Source organism: Anomaloglossus baeobatrachus, chromosome 7 (genome assembly GCF_048569485.1).
Source record: "Anomaloglossus baeobatrachus isolate aAnoBae1 chromosome 7, aAnoBae1.hap1, whole genome shotgun sequence".
Lineage (NCBI taxonomy): Eukaryota > Metazoa > Chordata > Amphibia > Anura > Aromobatidae > Anomaloglossus > Anomaloglossus baeobatrachus.
The window spans coordinates 68,938,108-68,955,346 of NC_134359.1; the positions used below are offsets into that span (position 1 = coordinate 68,938,108).

Here is a 17,239-nt window from a genome sequence, read left to right on the forward strand (position 1 = left end):
ATATAATATGCACAGCCGCTGTCCATCTCCAATGGTGCTGAAATCGCACGCAGTGAGGGGCTGGGGGAGCGGTGCATATTATATGAGCCTGCGCCCCCCTGTGATGGCACATGCCCCCCCTGTGTTAGATTTGGCCCCCAGGCTGCTGCTCATTCTAAAATAAAAAAGCTTTACTTACCCCTGCAGCGTTTCTCCCCGTGTCCCTGCTTCCACTGTGATCAGGCAGAGATCTCAGGCTGCTGTGCCGATCACATGACCGCACTGAGAACCAGGAAGTAAGGAACAGAAGCACGGAGCCAGACAGGAGGGAGCTCAGCGCTGGAGGAGGTAAGGAAAGAGTGATTTATTTTACTATGGGCAGCAGCCTGGGGGCGATATCTAACACAGGGGGACTTGTGCGATCTATAGGGGCCATGGGCAGCACTATGGGGGCGATATCTAACACAGGGGGACTTGTGCGATCTATATAGGGGCCATGGGCAGCACTATGGGGGCGATATCTAACACAGGGGGACTTGTGCGATCTATATAGGGGCTATGGGCAGCACTATGGGGGCGATATCTAACACAGGGGGACTTGTGCGATCTATAAGGGCCATGGGCAGCTCTATGGGGGCGATATCTAACACAGGGGGACTTGTGCGATCTATATAGGGGCCATGGGCAGCACTATGGGGGCGATATCTAACACAGGGGGACTTGTGCGATCTATATAGGGGCTATGGGCAGCACTATGGGGGCGATATCTAACACAGGGGGACTTGTGCGATCTATATAGGGGCTATGGGCAGCACTATGGGGGCGATATCTAACACAGGGGGACTTGTGCGATCTATAGGGGCCATGGGCAGCACTATGGGGGCGATATCTAACACAGGGGGACTTGTGCGATCTATATAGGGGCCATGGGCATCACTATGGGGGCGATATCTAACACAGGGGGACTTGTGCGATCTATATAGGGGCCATGGGCAGCACTATGGGGGCGATATCTAACACAGGGGAACGTGCGCAATCCATAGGGGACCATAGGCAGCACAGGGGAATGTATGCAATCCATAGGGGGCCATAGGCAGCACAGGGGAATGTATGCAATCCATAGGGGGCCATAGGCAGCACAGGGGAATGTGTGCAATCCATAGGGGACCATAGGCAGCACAGGGGAATGTGTGCAATCCATAGGGGGCCATAGGCAGCACAGGGGAACGTGTGCAATCCATAGGGGACCATAGGCAGCACAGGGGAATGTATGCAATCCATAGGGGGCCATAGGCAGCACAGGGGAATGTATGCAATCCATAGGGGGCCATAGGCAGCACAGAGGAACGTGTGCCATCACAAGGGGGCTATATTCAATATAAGGGGGCCATATCCAGATTAAGGGGGCTAATTTTAGGATGGGGGGCTATGAGGGACATATATCCTATATGATTTGTTGAGGGACACTGGCATTATAAGATGGACCCCATTTAACATTAAAAAAAATAATTCTCTTTTCCTTCACCAAATTTGGGGGTGCGTCTTATAATCAGGTGCGTCTTATAAAGCGAAAAATATGGTACATTTCCGAAAACGGGTGATTTAAACTTTTATATGTTTGAGGCATTTTTATAAATTATTTTTTCAATATTTTTTACACTTTGTAATAGACCCCTTTGTGGACTTGATCACTTTATTACCTATTTAGTATACTGCAATAGTGTAGCACTGTGGTTTATTCCAAAATTACCAGTCTCCTGTGAAGCCCAGCAAAAGGCTCAGCTTTATAGGTGTACCAACATACACCTATGCTGTGGTGCTCAATTAGGATTACACACTGTAAATAGATACAAATGTAACACTAAGAACTCAGTATAAATTGTGATATATTTAATTTTTTAATAGTGGCAATCTGTTGTCAATATGCATTTGATTTTTCAGTCTTAAAGGGAATCTGTCAACAGGTTTTTGCTATGTAAGCTGAAGCCAGCATGCTGCAAGGGTTAATACAGAAAGTTCAGGCATGCCTGTTTTGTCACAGTCCGATCTTTTGTTTATTATTTGTATAAGCAGTAGGATACTTATCTTTATAGGACTAGAAACTATGTGCAGAGAAGTCCAGCATGCCCCTCTTTTGATTGACACCACACTATGAATTTACAATCTCTATAGAGACCTTGGGATAGCCAGGGACAGCTCCCTGGGCTCAGCTACGTGACAAAATCTAAAAATTCAGAATGTGTCAGAACTGCTACAGCCAATGGTCTAAGTGACACATTGCTGGATTAAGAATCTCCTTGCCTACATCATGCTGCTCTCAGATGAGGTAGCAAAAAATCTTCTGACAGATTCCCTTTAAACAGCAGGTCTTCTCAAGACCAATGCAGAGTAAGAAGGCCTAAAAAAAGTGAGTGTAGGCTCTTATCTAAAAATACCCTGACAGGATACCCAATTCCGGCTGATACATAGGGCCATCTATGGTTTCAATATCCCGAACAAACAAGGCATTAATAAATTACAACACTGTCCCAAATGCAAGATGTTGAAAACAGATTTATTTAATGGGATATGGCAATGTGTAGAGAACCAGAAAATTTGGAGGAAGGTACAAGGACTCGTATCGAGTATATGGGGAGTTGTACTAGAGCTAGACCCGATGTTATGGCTCTTCCATTATAACAATAAAGGGGAGGAGAGTGAAGAGGGGCTGCAGGAGGCCAAAGTACTAAAATTATTCCATAGTATAGCCAGGATAAGCAAGAAGACAATCCTACCCAAATGGTTAGAAGGAACCGTACCATCCTTGGGTGAGGTGGTGTACATCTTTACTCAGGGTAGACAAATTAGAGACAGAAAGGAATAAAGATAAATTGATGGAGAAATTCTTTAAAAAATTGAGAAAATTTATTCTGAAACAATACTCAGACAGTGTAATAATGGGTATAGTTTCTCCTTTCACCTGTACGGAATGGTACCTCTTAGAAGACATTCAGGGTACTCTGGGGAAATTGAAAGTACATACTAGAAGCAGCATATATTGGTTCCATTTTACATTGGGATCTCTTGATTGTACCAAGTGGCGAAATGTGAGTGTTCTTTACATTTTTATATGTATTTACATTTTATATGTATTTCTTTTTTGGTTTTGCATTTAAATATTTGCATAAAGTCTTTCTTTTCAGTTATTAAACAAATTTAACAGTGATGGACTAGTGACATCAAGATTTTAGATGCCCTCAAACATGGGGAGTTTTCAATGTTTAGATGTCCATAATCTCTTTGCTTTTATTGTTATTGTATGCAATATGAAAATCTAGAATAAAGTTTGTGTTAAAAAACAAAAAATAAAAAAGAAAATACCCTGATACGACTACTAACTAGCCATAGATTCCGAAAAACACCAGCTTTATTCCTACCATTTTCAACACTCCATCAACTGGAATCTGAAGGTCTGAAGAAGGTCTTCTGTTAAGAACAAAGAGTTACTGCTGTGCTATTTATAGTTTGGAGTGCAACTCTGGTGATCTAAAGAAAATGTAAGAAGGGAGGTCTACCATTTATCCTTCTTGTAGGTTTTGCTAAAAAAAATCACTACATTCAATAAGGTGGTAATAGACATGAGCCCAAGAGTAGTTAAATAAATAATGCCCACCACCCACTGTGACTGGCCACAGCTTTTATTGTAGAATTCATATTACTTGTAAAATATAAAGTGCCAATACATTATATAAAATTACATAAACATATGCCTACCCTATAGGTGAAATTTTTGGCAACAGTGACTCCACTATCAACTACCAAACCACAGAATTATGTATATGTCTCCATGTATTTGCCAATGAGCACAGATAAGTCCAGCATTACCCTCCACCACAAGAAACTAAAACCTCCAACTAGTTGCAGTAGTGTACAACGGCTCCCGCTTCCATGGCCACTAAATCATCAGACCTCGCTCCTTCGAGTCTGCCCCTTAAAGGAGATACTCAAAAATTAATTAAACATCAAAACTGGTGAGTGCCAAAAGGTATGCAATACTACAATACTTTAATCTGCCCTACTCAGGGCAGATCAAAGTGCGCCTGCGCAGGACCTCAATGTCGGCTTGTATGTATGATGTAGAATGCATCATCCACACTAGCTTCAGAAGGAGGAAGACAAATATGGCCGAAAGAGGAGGCGCAGAATCGGAGATCGGAGACTCCCATTCAACCAGTCTGCTCTGCACCGACCGTTAGGTGAGTATTATAAACATTCCGTGACAGGTTCCCTTTAACCCGGCAAAATTATGTACATAAACCCATATATAGAAGCCTTGGCCACGATTGTTATCTTACTCTCCCCACCTCCCTTTCATGTCTCTTCACGCTCAAAATCTATTCCCTCTCAACTTACCATTCCAAAAAAATTGACCCCTTCCTGTCCTATCCTGACACCATGAGTGCCCTGTGCTGGTCCTGGTCGCCTCCAGTTTGCCAGTACATGTATGTTGTCAGAACATGGATATTTTATCAGATGTTGGGGTTAAGATTAAGAAGGGTTGTTTTTTCTACCATGCCCAAACCTTTTTTCAAGTGAAAAGGGGAAGGAGGGAAAGAGAAATAGTTTTTCTTTGAACTAATATTCCACTTAGGGCTTGTGCACACGACCTATTTTTTCATCTGAGTTCTATGAGTGTTTTTCAAAGATAGTACTCAGAGCTATGATATTCCTTGGAGTAATCTGAGGAAAAAATCAGTGATATGTTCGGTATTGGCCAAGTCAGATTAAAATCGGCAAAGCAACTCTATGGGTCCTTGAAAAACATCTGACAGCACCCCGTTGACATCTGAGTGCAGCCCGATTTTCACAGTCTAACATAATGGAGAAGGTGGAGCAACCTTTTTTTTTCTCCTCCCCTGAGAAAAACTGATGACCTACTGATCAAATAATGATCAAACTCTGAGCAAAGTCTGATCAGAATAACCGGACTGTTTTTCTCGGATGTAGGAAATATGGTCGTTTGAACCCTACTCTTAAAAGCTAGTCATATATAAGGTGTATGGCCACCATTACCCTAAGGTCATCACAACCCTACTTGTTTCCTTGCTTACAGAGTATGGTAAAAAGATATAGAGCTAGTTTAAGTTTCCAAAAAGATATAGGGCCAGTTTAAGTTTCCAAAAAGATATAGGGCCAGTTTAAGTTTCCAAAAAGATATAGGGCCAGTTTAAGTTTCCCTACATTTCATGGCAATGATAGTTCTGTGTTGCATCTCTCTTTAGTAAGTATGACCTTGTAACTATAATAATTATAAATATGGAAAACTTTATGGAAAGTTCATTGGATGTATGTACGTTTTATTAAACAATAACTTGCTCTGACTGCTTGAGGATGTCCAACTAAAGACAAAGGGTAAAGCGATGGCCATTGTTACGATTACTTTTTATATATTTTTTTCTTGCAGGTTATTAATTAGAAATAATTGTTTGTCTAAATGTTTACATGTAACTAAGACCAAAACATATAGAGAATGATTCATCCAGCCGTTCCTACTGTGTTACATACCAGGTCACATAATGGGCAGAAATACTGTGACAAATGATTCCTTAAATCCCTAAGGAATACTCAGACAGAACATAAAGGTAGCTGGTGAAAAGTTTTACGATGATTTATGAAGCAAGGTGCTGCTTAAAAATTCAGGGGAGATGTTTATGTTTGTGCACATGTTATAGGACAGAAATAAGAGCAGAAGGAGGAAAAGTCTTCAACGCTTTCAGATTGCTCCCAGACGGAGGGCAGCAGCTGCTAGAGAACACTCTGATACATGAGACATTTTTTTCTGAGACGTAGAGATCTGATTTCACATTTTCTCTCTGCCATCACAGGGATCTTATCGTGAATCATCTCACAGATGTACTGTACTTATAGTTTTTGCTTGCACACCACTACCAAGCATAGGCAGTCATATCCTAAACCCGAAACATTGAGTATCTGTACAGGGTACAGTAAGTCAAATAATTATTTTAAAAGGTACTTTTAGCCAAAAACTAAAGCAGATGTATTCCCAGTATTAAAACACAAATTTTATGGATTCTATAAAACTGAAGAAGCTTTCCAAATTCTCTTACAGGCATTTTTCCTAATTGCACAGACAAGGAACCCATAAGTATAAGGACAAGATTATTCAGTTGACGGCAGAATTGTAAAATTCCGCTTGCAACTGCATTTCTTCTTGTATGAAATTTAGAGGGGGATGCTTGCCTCCTTCCGAAAAACAACTTAACTTAGACTCATTAATAATGGAATGCCTTCCCCCCAAAAAAAACAAATTTGATATTGTGTTATGTAAGGTGTAAGGCCTTACGAAACTGTTTTAACGTCATATGACACCCAAGATAGTAATTGTCCACCTTCTTTTCAGGCAACGCTTGAGTAATAGCAGTGTATCAGCTTTCTCTGTTTTGTTACTTTAAGGGTACATGCACACGATCAGGACTCGCTACATCCTGGATTCAGCGGGTCCTGATCTGCGGGGCTGTGAGTCTCCTCCGCAGGAGAACACAGAAGACCGCAGCTACTCGTGCCCACAATCAGGGTTTGGTGCACTGCGGTCTCTCACTTGTGTTCTCCCTATGGAGGACACTTGCAACTCCGCAGCAAACAATTGACATGCTGTGGCTCGGAATGTCGCACCGCAGGTCAGTGTTTGCTGCGAGAAAAACAAGCACAGTGGGCACGGGATTTCTAGAAATCCCATCCACTATGCTTGTACTGTACAATGCAGCATTTTGGACACAGTTGAAGCATTCTTCGTCCAAAACACTGTGAACACAGATCGTGTGCATGTACCCTAAAAGAAGGACGTTCAGCTTGCTGATCACAGATGGTTCCCAAGTAAATAGGGCATCAGTACGAATGGCAAGTGCCACTTTTAAATTGCTCCTTCTCATTCCCCTTGTTCGCCTCCATAAAAATAAAAAAAACCTATTCTCACCTTAAGTGCATTCTAACGGTGTCAGAGCTTGCGTTCCCGGGGCCCTCTTGACATTGTTATTACACACCAGCCCCAAGACCAATCAGCACTGGCTTTCTTCTCCCCATCTTCCAACGTTTAAGAAATTAACAGAAGTGAGAGCTGTGTCGCACATTCACTTCCTGTTAAGTTCTTAAACATCTAAAGGTGAAGAGAAAAAAGCCAGTGCTAATTGGTTTCTGGACTCACGTGTCATAGCAATGTCAAGAGGGCCCCGGGAACACAAAGTCCAACATTGCTAGAACCACACCAGCACCGAAGGTGAGAATAGGCTTTTGTTTTTATTTTTTTGGGGAATGAAAAGTGGTTTCCAAGTAGTGGACAATCCTTTTATCTTTGTTTGACTCCTGAAGATGAGAATAAAGTTGACATTGACAATTATATGTGAGCACAGCATCCCCTACACCCTCCATGAGACCTACTCCAATAAGAAGTGTTTCAGCTGCAGAATTGTCACGGCAAATAGTGGCAGATCCCAACTTTTCCTTCCTAACCATAATGCAGAAAGGGGTTCCGATTCTACAACAACTGCTTTGAGTCATCAGGTGTTATCAGTATGTAAATCATAAGATAATGTGCATAGTGATTCAAGATACCATATTAGCATGATTGCAGGTCACATTTGGTGGCCAAACCTGTATCCTTCTGTATCCCACCCCCTTCCCCTAGGGCAAACAGGCTTGACAGCATAGTATAACCTGGGCCAATCAGTGTGCAAGATAGAAAAAGAGGCTCACCCCCATTATCTAATTGGAAGCGATCGCATCTCAGTGTCACTGCCAGCCAATCATATACGACGTTTCACTCAATGTACAAGTTAAAAGAGGAGGTGCAACCGCATTTTCCAATGAGAGGCGATTGCATCAGAACATCATCACCAGCCATTCCTTAACAGCGTTTCATTTAGCATCATTGAAGACGATGCCAGACCTCATCCGCCAATCATAGGCGATCACATCTAAGCCTAACTGCCAGCCAATCACGTATGATATTTCTTTCTTATATATATATGTATATATATATATATATATATATATATATATATATGTATGTATATATATATATATATATATATATATATATATAATTGCTCAGAAGGATGGACAGAAATAGGTGTGAAATTGGCCCACAATGTTCCCCTTGGGGAAGGGGCACTGTAATAATGGTTGGTGGCTTCCATAGAGCCAGTGGTTAAGGATGGGGTATCTATAGCGGGTGGTGGATTGATGTACACATCAATAGTGGGTGGGGATGAACCATCAAATGTATGGATAGAGGCTTCCTGGTGGCATGAATTAAAGTGGTGGAATAGGTGAAGCGTGCTCATTTTTGGGGGGGTTTCTAAAAACTGGGTGAACTCTGAAGGCAGACATACACATATGTGGTAGGCTTTAATACCAGGTGCTTATTAATAGGTTGTGGGATCGGCAATTTTGGTTACAGGTTGGCATAGACATCTTTTTGGTTTTAATGTCTATTATTTCCGAAAGGGTGTTTTTTTTTTAATGCTGGCATCTATAGAAAAGTGTGTCCTGGAGACTGCACGTGCCATCAGTAGTTTTTGGTCCCTTTTAGAAATGAATTGGCTCATGGAAGTTCAGTTTGGCGGGTCCAGCTCAACTTTAAATTAAGATCGGTTTGGGAACTAAACTTGACCTGAACCCTAATGCCCTCATACAGCCAGCCATAAACAGATTACTTTCAGGGGCAGGTGGGTGGGGATTTTCCATTTTTTTTTTCTTTGGTGCACAGCACTCCGCACTACCTCCAATCATGCTGTTGTTACCCCCAGTGTGGGCTTTTCTAATACTGCAAGCCGCTCGCACTGGGCTGAGCACCAAACATACTTAAGCACAGCGATGCTCGAGCGTGTGGTTTGCATACGTAAAGCACCCGAATTCTGTTTTTTTGTTAAGTCTGTGTTCGGTACAAACACCAAACACTGGACCTCGGGTTCGCTCATCTCTGGTCCCTTTTGATGCAGGTTCAGTGAAAGTTGGCACCATAGAACAGGACACACCATAAATAGTATATATGTGACATTGTTACCATTATATCGGTTGCAGCCTTTATACTATCAGATGGAACTGTGACCGCGGCTTCATATCAATTACAAGAAAACACAACTCAAAAGTGTTTCTTAATTTTTTTGTCTTGAAACCAATAAAGACAATCAGAAAGATGTGACTAAAACTGGTGGGAATTTAATAGAAAATGATTAATATTACTGGAATCCATTACCGGTACCGCACGCATTGCATTTTATTTTACAATAGTTCTAAAAATTCTCCCATAATGTAAAGATGTTATATTGTTTACAGCTTCCATCTTCTCTGCTATTTTCACAATGTTTTTGATTGACATATGAAATAATTATCTGTTATTTTTCAGAATCTTGAGTTTTCATATTTGACATGTACATTTTAGGATTTTCCCCATACTCATTATTTGATTGACCTTTGGTCAATTTTCCTATTTCTCTCCATTTTTTAATGAACACATTCAATATTCTCTTTTTATATGGCAATATAAGTCACATTATGATGCAATTTGCTATGCCCCTTACATTCCCAAATGAATATTTTATATATTTATTGCCACTGTACAGTCTTACACCATACAATGTGCGGGGGAGGAAGAAAATGTGTCAAAGTGCTGAGTGCCAGAGGTGACACCAACAAACAACTCGGCCTTGGCGAGCAATTCATAAATAACGCTATTGCAATAAACGGAATCTTTGCTCCAGGGAATAGAAAGACTAATTAGATCATTGTGCACTGGAAAAAAGGTAATTCCAGCCTTAGAAAAAATTCACGGCAATCATCCTTCTGCTTTTAATCCATAAAAGTCATCTTAATTTTGTGCAAATGAAGGAGGGTGCCAGCTCCTTTGCCAAGGAAACGCTGTGTGAGGAACTGACTTCGGGTGGGGTGCATGACACTTAAGGGGGCTTTACACGCAACGACATCGCTAACGAGATGTCGTTGGAGTCACGGAATTCGTGGCGCACATCCGGCCTCGTTAGCGACGTTGTTGCGTGTGAAACGCAGGAACAACCGTTAACGATCAAAATTACTCACCTAATCGTTGATCGTTGACACGTCGTTCTAATCCCAAATATCGTTACTGTTGCAGGACGCAGGTTGTTTGTCGTTCCTGCGGCCGCACACATCGCTATATGTGATACCGCAGGAACGAGGAACAACATCGTACCTGCGGCCGCCGGCAATGCGGAAGGAAGGAGGTGGGCGGGATGTTACGGCCGCTCATCTCCACCCCTCCGCTTCTATTGGGCGGCCACTTAGTGACCCCGCTGTGACGCCACACAAACCGCCCCCTTAGAAAGGAGGCGGTTTGCGGCCACAGGGACGTCGCTAGGCAGGTAAGTACGTGTGATGGGTCCTAGCGATGTTGTGCGCCACGGGCAGTGATTTGCCCATGACGCACAACCAACGGGGGTGGGTGCTTTCACCAGCGACATCACTAGCGATGTCGCTGCGTGTAAAGCAGCCTTTACTTACTACTTCACGCCGGTGTCAATCACCCCTGCCACCGATACTCGACATAGTAACAAAAAGGAGAGAGTTGCACTCTGTAGGGCTAAGATATATGAAGCAATGAATGTGGGAATATAGCCTTGCATTACTGCTATGAAAAATATGTAAAAATAGGGATACTTAGCACACAAAAATGGCCAGTTTAATGTGAGTCCAACAGCCAGCAGCAAGGTGACCTCTTAATGAATTGCTTGCCAAGGCCGAGTTGCGTGTTTGTGTCACCTCTGGCACTTAGCAATTTGACACATGTTCTACCCTCCTCCCTACCCCGCATATTGTATGGTGTAAGACTGTACAGTGGCAATAAATATATAAAATATTCATTTGGGAATGTAAGGAGACAGTTGCACTCAGTAGTGCTAAGATATATGGAACATTGAATATGGGAATATAGACATGCATTACTGCTATGAAAAACATGTAAAAATAGAGATACTTCACACAAAAAAATGGCCAGTTTTATGTGAGCCCAACAACCAACGGCATAGAGACCTCGTTTGTGTGCCAAGTATCTGTATTTTTACATGTTTTATGCAAGTCTATAATCCCATATTAATTGTTCTACATATCTTGGCCCTACAGATTGCAACTGTCTCCTTTTTGTTCCAATGTTTCATTTTCAGTTTGCACCTGTTCACATTAGAAAGGTAGGATGTGCTATCAGTCTTCTCCTTTGATTACAGGGTCATACCTTCTGACTGAGCACTCCTGCTCTTCAGCCTTAGGAGATTTTAATTCTTCATTTGCAAGTTCCTGTCTGACTATAAATTGGAGGTTTTTTAACCCAATGTGAGACATTAAAGTAGGCAGGGACCTAACAAAAGAGGTCACCTTGCCGTTTGCTGCTGGACTCACAGAAAACTGGCCATTTTTGTGTGCTAAATATCTAGATATTTACGTTTTTCATAGCAGTAATGCATGTCTATATTCCCATATTCATTGTTCCACATATCTTAGCACTACAGAGTGCAACTGTCTCCTTTTAGTTACAATGTTTCATGTTCAGTTTGTACCTATTCACATTAGAAAGATTGGATGTGCCATCAGTCTTCTTCTTTACATAGTAAAACATGCGACACCAGAGTCCATTTAGCCAACCAGTATTTTTTACTTTTATTCTTCACAACGTTATGACAGACATGGCCATCCTTTCTCACTTTGTGGGGTACTACTCTGAGCTGTCCCCCGCTATCTTGGACCTCAATACTCTGTGGTCTGTGCCTCCTTCCCCCTAATACCGCACACCTTTGTACACTTCTGGCCCCCAACGACTCTCTAGCTGGGTGATTCTCTAAGCCCACTGGGGTAAATCGTAGTCTTCGGACTTCCAGATGTTACCTCGGGATTCCCTAACTAGCACTAGCACCGAGGCCACGTCTTCTCACTTTGAACCCACTTCTTAACTGACTCCCTCTGGAGCTCCACTTTCCAACCATTCGGCCTGCCATTTCTCACTCCTCCCTCAACCACTTGAACCCTATCTTATCTTACACCTCTTCTAAAGTCGCTCTACCATTGGCTAACCCGACCGCTGGAACAACCTTTGGTAACCTGCAAAACAATCCTAGCTCTGCTAGAACCTAAGGGTATTACTTTCTAAAACACAAATATTAATTTTCTTTTGAAATATTAACACATACATTTATAATGCACAACAGTAAATACATAAAACATATTTACATCGTAGGGCACTGCCCATCTATTACAGAAATACAGTGGTGGGATAAACAACAGCACAGATAGCCTACCATTGCTTTTTCAGGTACATTGCTGGAGGACTTAAGAATTGTGTGAAACAATCATATGACTTTGTCTGGTACCATGGTATCAATGTGACCACATGCAGATTGGTAAAACAAAAAAACCTCAATTTCAATTAAAATTTAAACTTTTATTGATATATTTTAAAATTTAGACACCCATTAATACATTTGTACTGGACCATGTACTATGGACTAATTTTTCTGCAGAAGCCTACCTATATTGGGGCTTAATATTTGATTTTTTGTCCTGGTTTTCCTGATAGGAAGCTGTTATCTATCAGACAGTGTGATTATATGAGCACTTTGTACTTAATACATTCTAGTACTATTGTATGGCCATCTGTAGTGTAATTACTATTTTAATTCACTAACTATCCAGGGCAACTAGAGGGTGAGCCGACGTGGAATGGGGGCGCCCAAAACAGTTTTTTTGTTTTGCGTATATTGAACTCAATTGGTCCTATTGTATATGTTTTTTTTCCCCATCCAGATTGGTACAGACAAGGGTTAAAGAGGAATTTTATGGATTAAAAGCAGAAAGGTGAGTGTCACGGATTATTTTCTTTTGCTGGAATTGATTATTGTATTGCAAAGCTACGTTTAGGAGGAACAACAGACTTGTGCCAACCACGTATTTATTTATTTTTTTCTTTTTTAAATGTACGTTATGTTTCTGAAATCTATGTTATACAAGCATCATTTGTCGCTGGAACTGCCACCTAGCAACAGCTGAAAGCAGAACTCCCAAAATATCCTTTATCTGCGTGCAGAAGAATTTAGTGCAATGGAAAGACAGACTCCTGTGCTGGTGCAGACAGGTTACATTTAGTGTCCTATATATATATATTTTCCAGAGTTGTGTTACCCAATACTAATTGTATAACAAAGATAAAAATGGATGTGACCGTTGCATTTTGCGTTTCCTGTTATAGGCTGTTCATATGGGAATATTTGTATCAAGGGGGAATTTAGCTAAAGGGGTCTGTATGCAAGAAATGTCAGTTGCACCCCCAGTTAAATGCACAGTTTGCAAGTAGTGGGCTGCTTGCCATAAAACTCTATTTTTTACCATCGTCATTGATGTGGCATTTTATTCTGGTGTATTGCAAGGGAGTATTAATTATGAGTAATGCTGTACCTATTAGGATGGAGTCAGTGAATTGCGGTCAGTGCTCAGACCAAGGTTTATGGACGAGCCTTTAAATTTAGCATATATTATTTATTGTCAGTTTGTATTTATAGCCATACTGTATCCACATTGGGCTGAGTAACAATGTATATCTCTGAATAGTGTATTGTAGCAATATAAGTCTGCCGATGTCCAGTGCTAATATACCTTCTTTCTTGCCTCACATTGCTGCATGCCATCCTCGAAGTGTGTTGCCTGATTTTTGATCGGGTAGCACACGGACAGCACGCGTCATTCAATATGGCTGCTCAGATGAACAATTTTTCTCCCAGTGCAACTTTCCATCAGGAAAAAATAAATCACAGCCTGCACTACTCCCTTCCAAGTCTCATATAAGACTCACCTGCTCAAATCTCTGGGTGTGAAAAAAAAAAGAAAACATATCCCACACTGAACATATCCAATTTTAATGGATAAACTTTGATTACAAACCTAGGAAACTGTATTTGATCAAGTACATTTTGTAATGTAAATATATGAAAATAGATCGCATGCGGATGTCACAAGGATGTAAAAAATGGACACACAGATTTTAAAAATTAGATTAAAATCGTCTGGATGAAACTCAGTCAATTTTCATTTGCTTGTCTGCATCCGGTCTTAAGGGCCACCTACACGCTGCGACATCGCTAACGATATATCGTCGGGGTCACGGTGTTTGTGACGCACATCCGGCGCCATTAGTGACATCGCAGCATGTGACAGGCAGGAGCGACCTTAAACGACTAAACGATCACAAAAGAGAGAAAAATCGTTGGTATATGAGAGGTCGTTCATTTACCAAAAATCGTTGTCTCGTACGTAGCGAGGTTGTTCCTCGTTCCTGCGGCATCACACATCGCTATGTGTGACACCGCAGGAAAGACCATCATCTCCTTACCTCCATCCACTGGCAATGAGGAAGGAAAGAGGTGGGCGACATGTTCCAGCCGCTCATCTCCGCCCCTCCTCTACTATTGGACAGCCGTTTTGTGACGTCGCTGTGACACCGAATGCACCTCCCCCTTTTAGGAGGGATTGTTTGGCGGGCACAGCGACGTCGCAGAGCAGGTATGTGCGTGTGACGCTGCCGTAGCGATAATGTTCGCTATGGTAGCGATCACCACATATCGCACCAAGGACGGGGGCGGGTGCTAACACTCATGACATCGCTAGCAATCGCTAGCGATGTCGCAGCGTGTAAAGCACCCTTTAGGCTGGACTCACATGAACGTATAAAAAAACGGTCCCATTCTCATCCAGGAGAGTAGGACGATTTTTTTTCTCACTTGTCATCCGTGTGCTGTCCATGTGCAATCCATTTTTACTCATCAACTATAAGTGATTTACATTCATTTACAGGACCATTTACAGGACCATTTACAGGATCATTTACAGTGTTCTCTGCTACATGATAGGATTGTATCCCAAAAACATGGACATCACTAGGATGATCCATGTGCCATCCGTGTGTCGTCAGTTTATTCTCGCACCCATTGACTTGTATTGGCGAGCCTGGGACGATTTCAGCAGCAAATCGCAGCAAGTTTTGACTTTTCTCTCATCCAGAATCTGGATGAGAAAAAAGCTAAGCAACTACTCTAACTCATTGACTAACATTGGTCCGAGTGCAATGCAAGATTTTCTCGCATTGCACTTGTCCGATTTATGCGCTCGTGTGAGCGTACCCTTATATAGACAATGTTCCAGACTGCAAATTATCTCCAGACTAGAGAGAAGCAGACCCGTTCGGTGTTCATATTGAGCACAGACTTTAAGAAAAAAAAAATCAGAGTTTGAGTTTAGAGTTCGCATGCTTTACATATGCAAATCACTCATATCACTCGTACGAGCATCACTGTGCTCGGGTATGCTCGGTGCTCAGCCCAGTGCGAGCCACTTGCAGTGTTTGATCGGCTCTCACTGGGGATAACAACAGCGTGATCAAATGTAGTGTGCACCAACAAAAAAAGAAAACACTCCACCTTTCTCCGTTGGAAGGGATCTGTTTATGGCCGGCTGCATGTGGGCGATGACCCAAACTGCCCAATCAGTGACTTCCATTAGCGTTCAGATCAAGTCCGGGTCCCAAACTGAACTTTACCTAAAGTACAGCTGAAACCGCTGAACCAAACTTCAACAAGTATGCTCATCTCTAAAGATGAGCGAACCTTTGTAGGTTTGGTTCGCTGGCAGTAAATGAACCGAACCTCCACATGGCAATTTGAGTCTCCACTCACATACAGCCAGCCATAAGCAGATCACTTCCGGGGGATGATGGGCAGTCATTTTCAAATTTTTGTTTGCGGTTACACACTACATCCGATCACGCTGTTGTTTCTCCCAGTGTGAGCCGATCAAACACTGCAAGCGGCTCACAGTGGACCAAGCGGTGAGCGTACCTGAGCCCAATGATGCTCATGTGAGTTAAGTTCGCACCTAAAGCATCCGAACTCCGAACCCAAGCCTTGTGTTTTTAAGTTGTTGTTCAGTTCGGAAGCTGAACCTCAGGTTGGCTCATCTCTACATATCTCCACTCCACACAACTCCCAACATCTTTCACTGGCCATGTGGTGTTCTCAAGGGGTTTGTGCAATGTGGCTTATCTACAGGTTATTTGCAGTCAATTCCATAGGAAAATCTGTATATATTATCTGATATTTTTTGTTTGTTTTTTTTTTTACAGATTTATCACAGAATTCTCCCTTTACATTGCATAGGGTGTCCTACTTTACTCATTATGAGTGTGTCACTAATACATGTTATATAAAAAGAGCCTGTTGGAACTTTCTACCCTTCACCCTCTTACCCCACTTTAACCATTTATAAGATTGTGAAGCTCTTTAAAGAATAAAGCTGTTAATCCCTTTAAAAGATCCCAAAGCCTACTGTAGGAATACAAAATTGCATTTTAAAGTTCAGTGTACATCAGTTTGCAAGTGCATTGGGGCGTGACGATGTATTCCCAGCTCCTCAGCCTCATGGACAGGTGACAGGTTATAGACCATCCAAAAAAGAGACATCGGTAATCAAAGGTTTATAACAATTGATAGACTATTTCTCCATAAAAACAAGGTAAGTGGGCTAAAAGGTACAAAGGCAAAGAAAGAACGCAAAAAGGCAACGCGTTTCTATCCTGTGTGGACCTTAGTCAGTGCCTGAATGCTGATACAAGGGAGGTAACATATATACATTGATTAAATCTATTAATTAACTAATTAATTAATTAAGGTACACCGTAGGTTATTGACCCACCGTAACTGTAGGTTATTGACCATGTACCAGAGCAAATGACCTGTCAATCACCCTGAGGAGGTTGGTGCTAGAAATTCCATGACATTCTACAAAAAGATAGCACTTTTTTTGCTCTGTCCATAAAAAAATTTAAGGCTTCCATAATTTTTTTGAAGCTAAAGAAATTTATACAGATTATTTTGACTTTACTGATCATAATTGTACAGTCAAAAGTGAATGCAGCTGATGTCTCCATATCAGAATTATAGGCTGTAGACACTTATAATCATAATAATTTATTATGGTTTTCCAATGTGTCTAAAAAATATTGTCTGTCCGTGATTTTTTGCAAGCTGTCCAGAAAAAAAACTAAAAAATCAAGTTGGCAACTCTGAACATATAGTGAGACTGAGGGGCTGAAAATGCATCATCACACCCCAAATACATGTCCACAGTGACGTATACTAATCATCAAAATGAGATTCACCTGGAATTGCAGTTTTTTGGCATAAAGTACTTACCTGTC

The 17,239-nt window shown here is 41.6% G+C and overlaps 1 protein-coding gene across 5 annotated transcripts in view; it reads right to left on the reverse strand.

Annotated features, from left to right (window-relative positions):
• CCDC141 (coiled-coil domain containing 141) overlaps positions 1-17,239 on the reverse strand; it is a 242,401-nt gene that overhangs the window by 25,686 nt on the left and 199,476 nt on the right. The gene's annotated exons all lie outside the window — the stretch shown is intronic.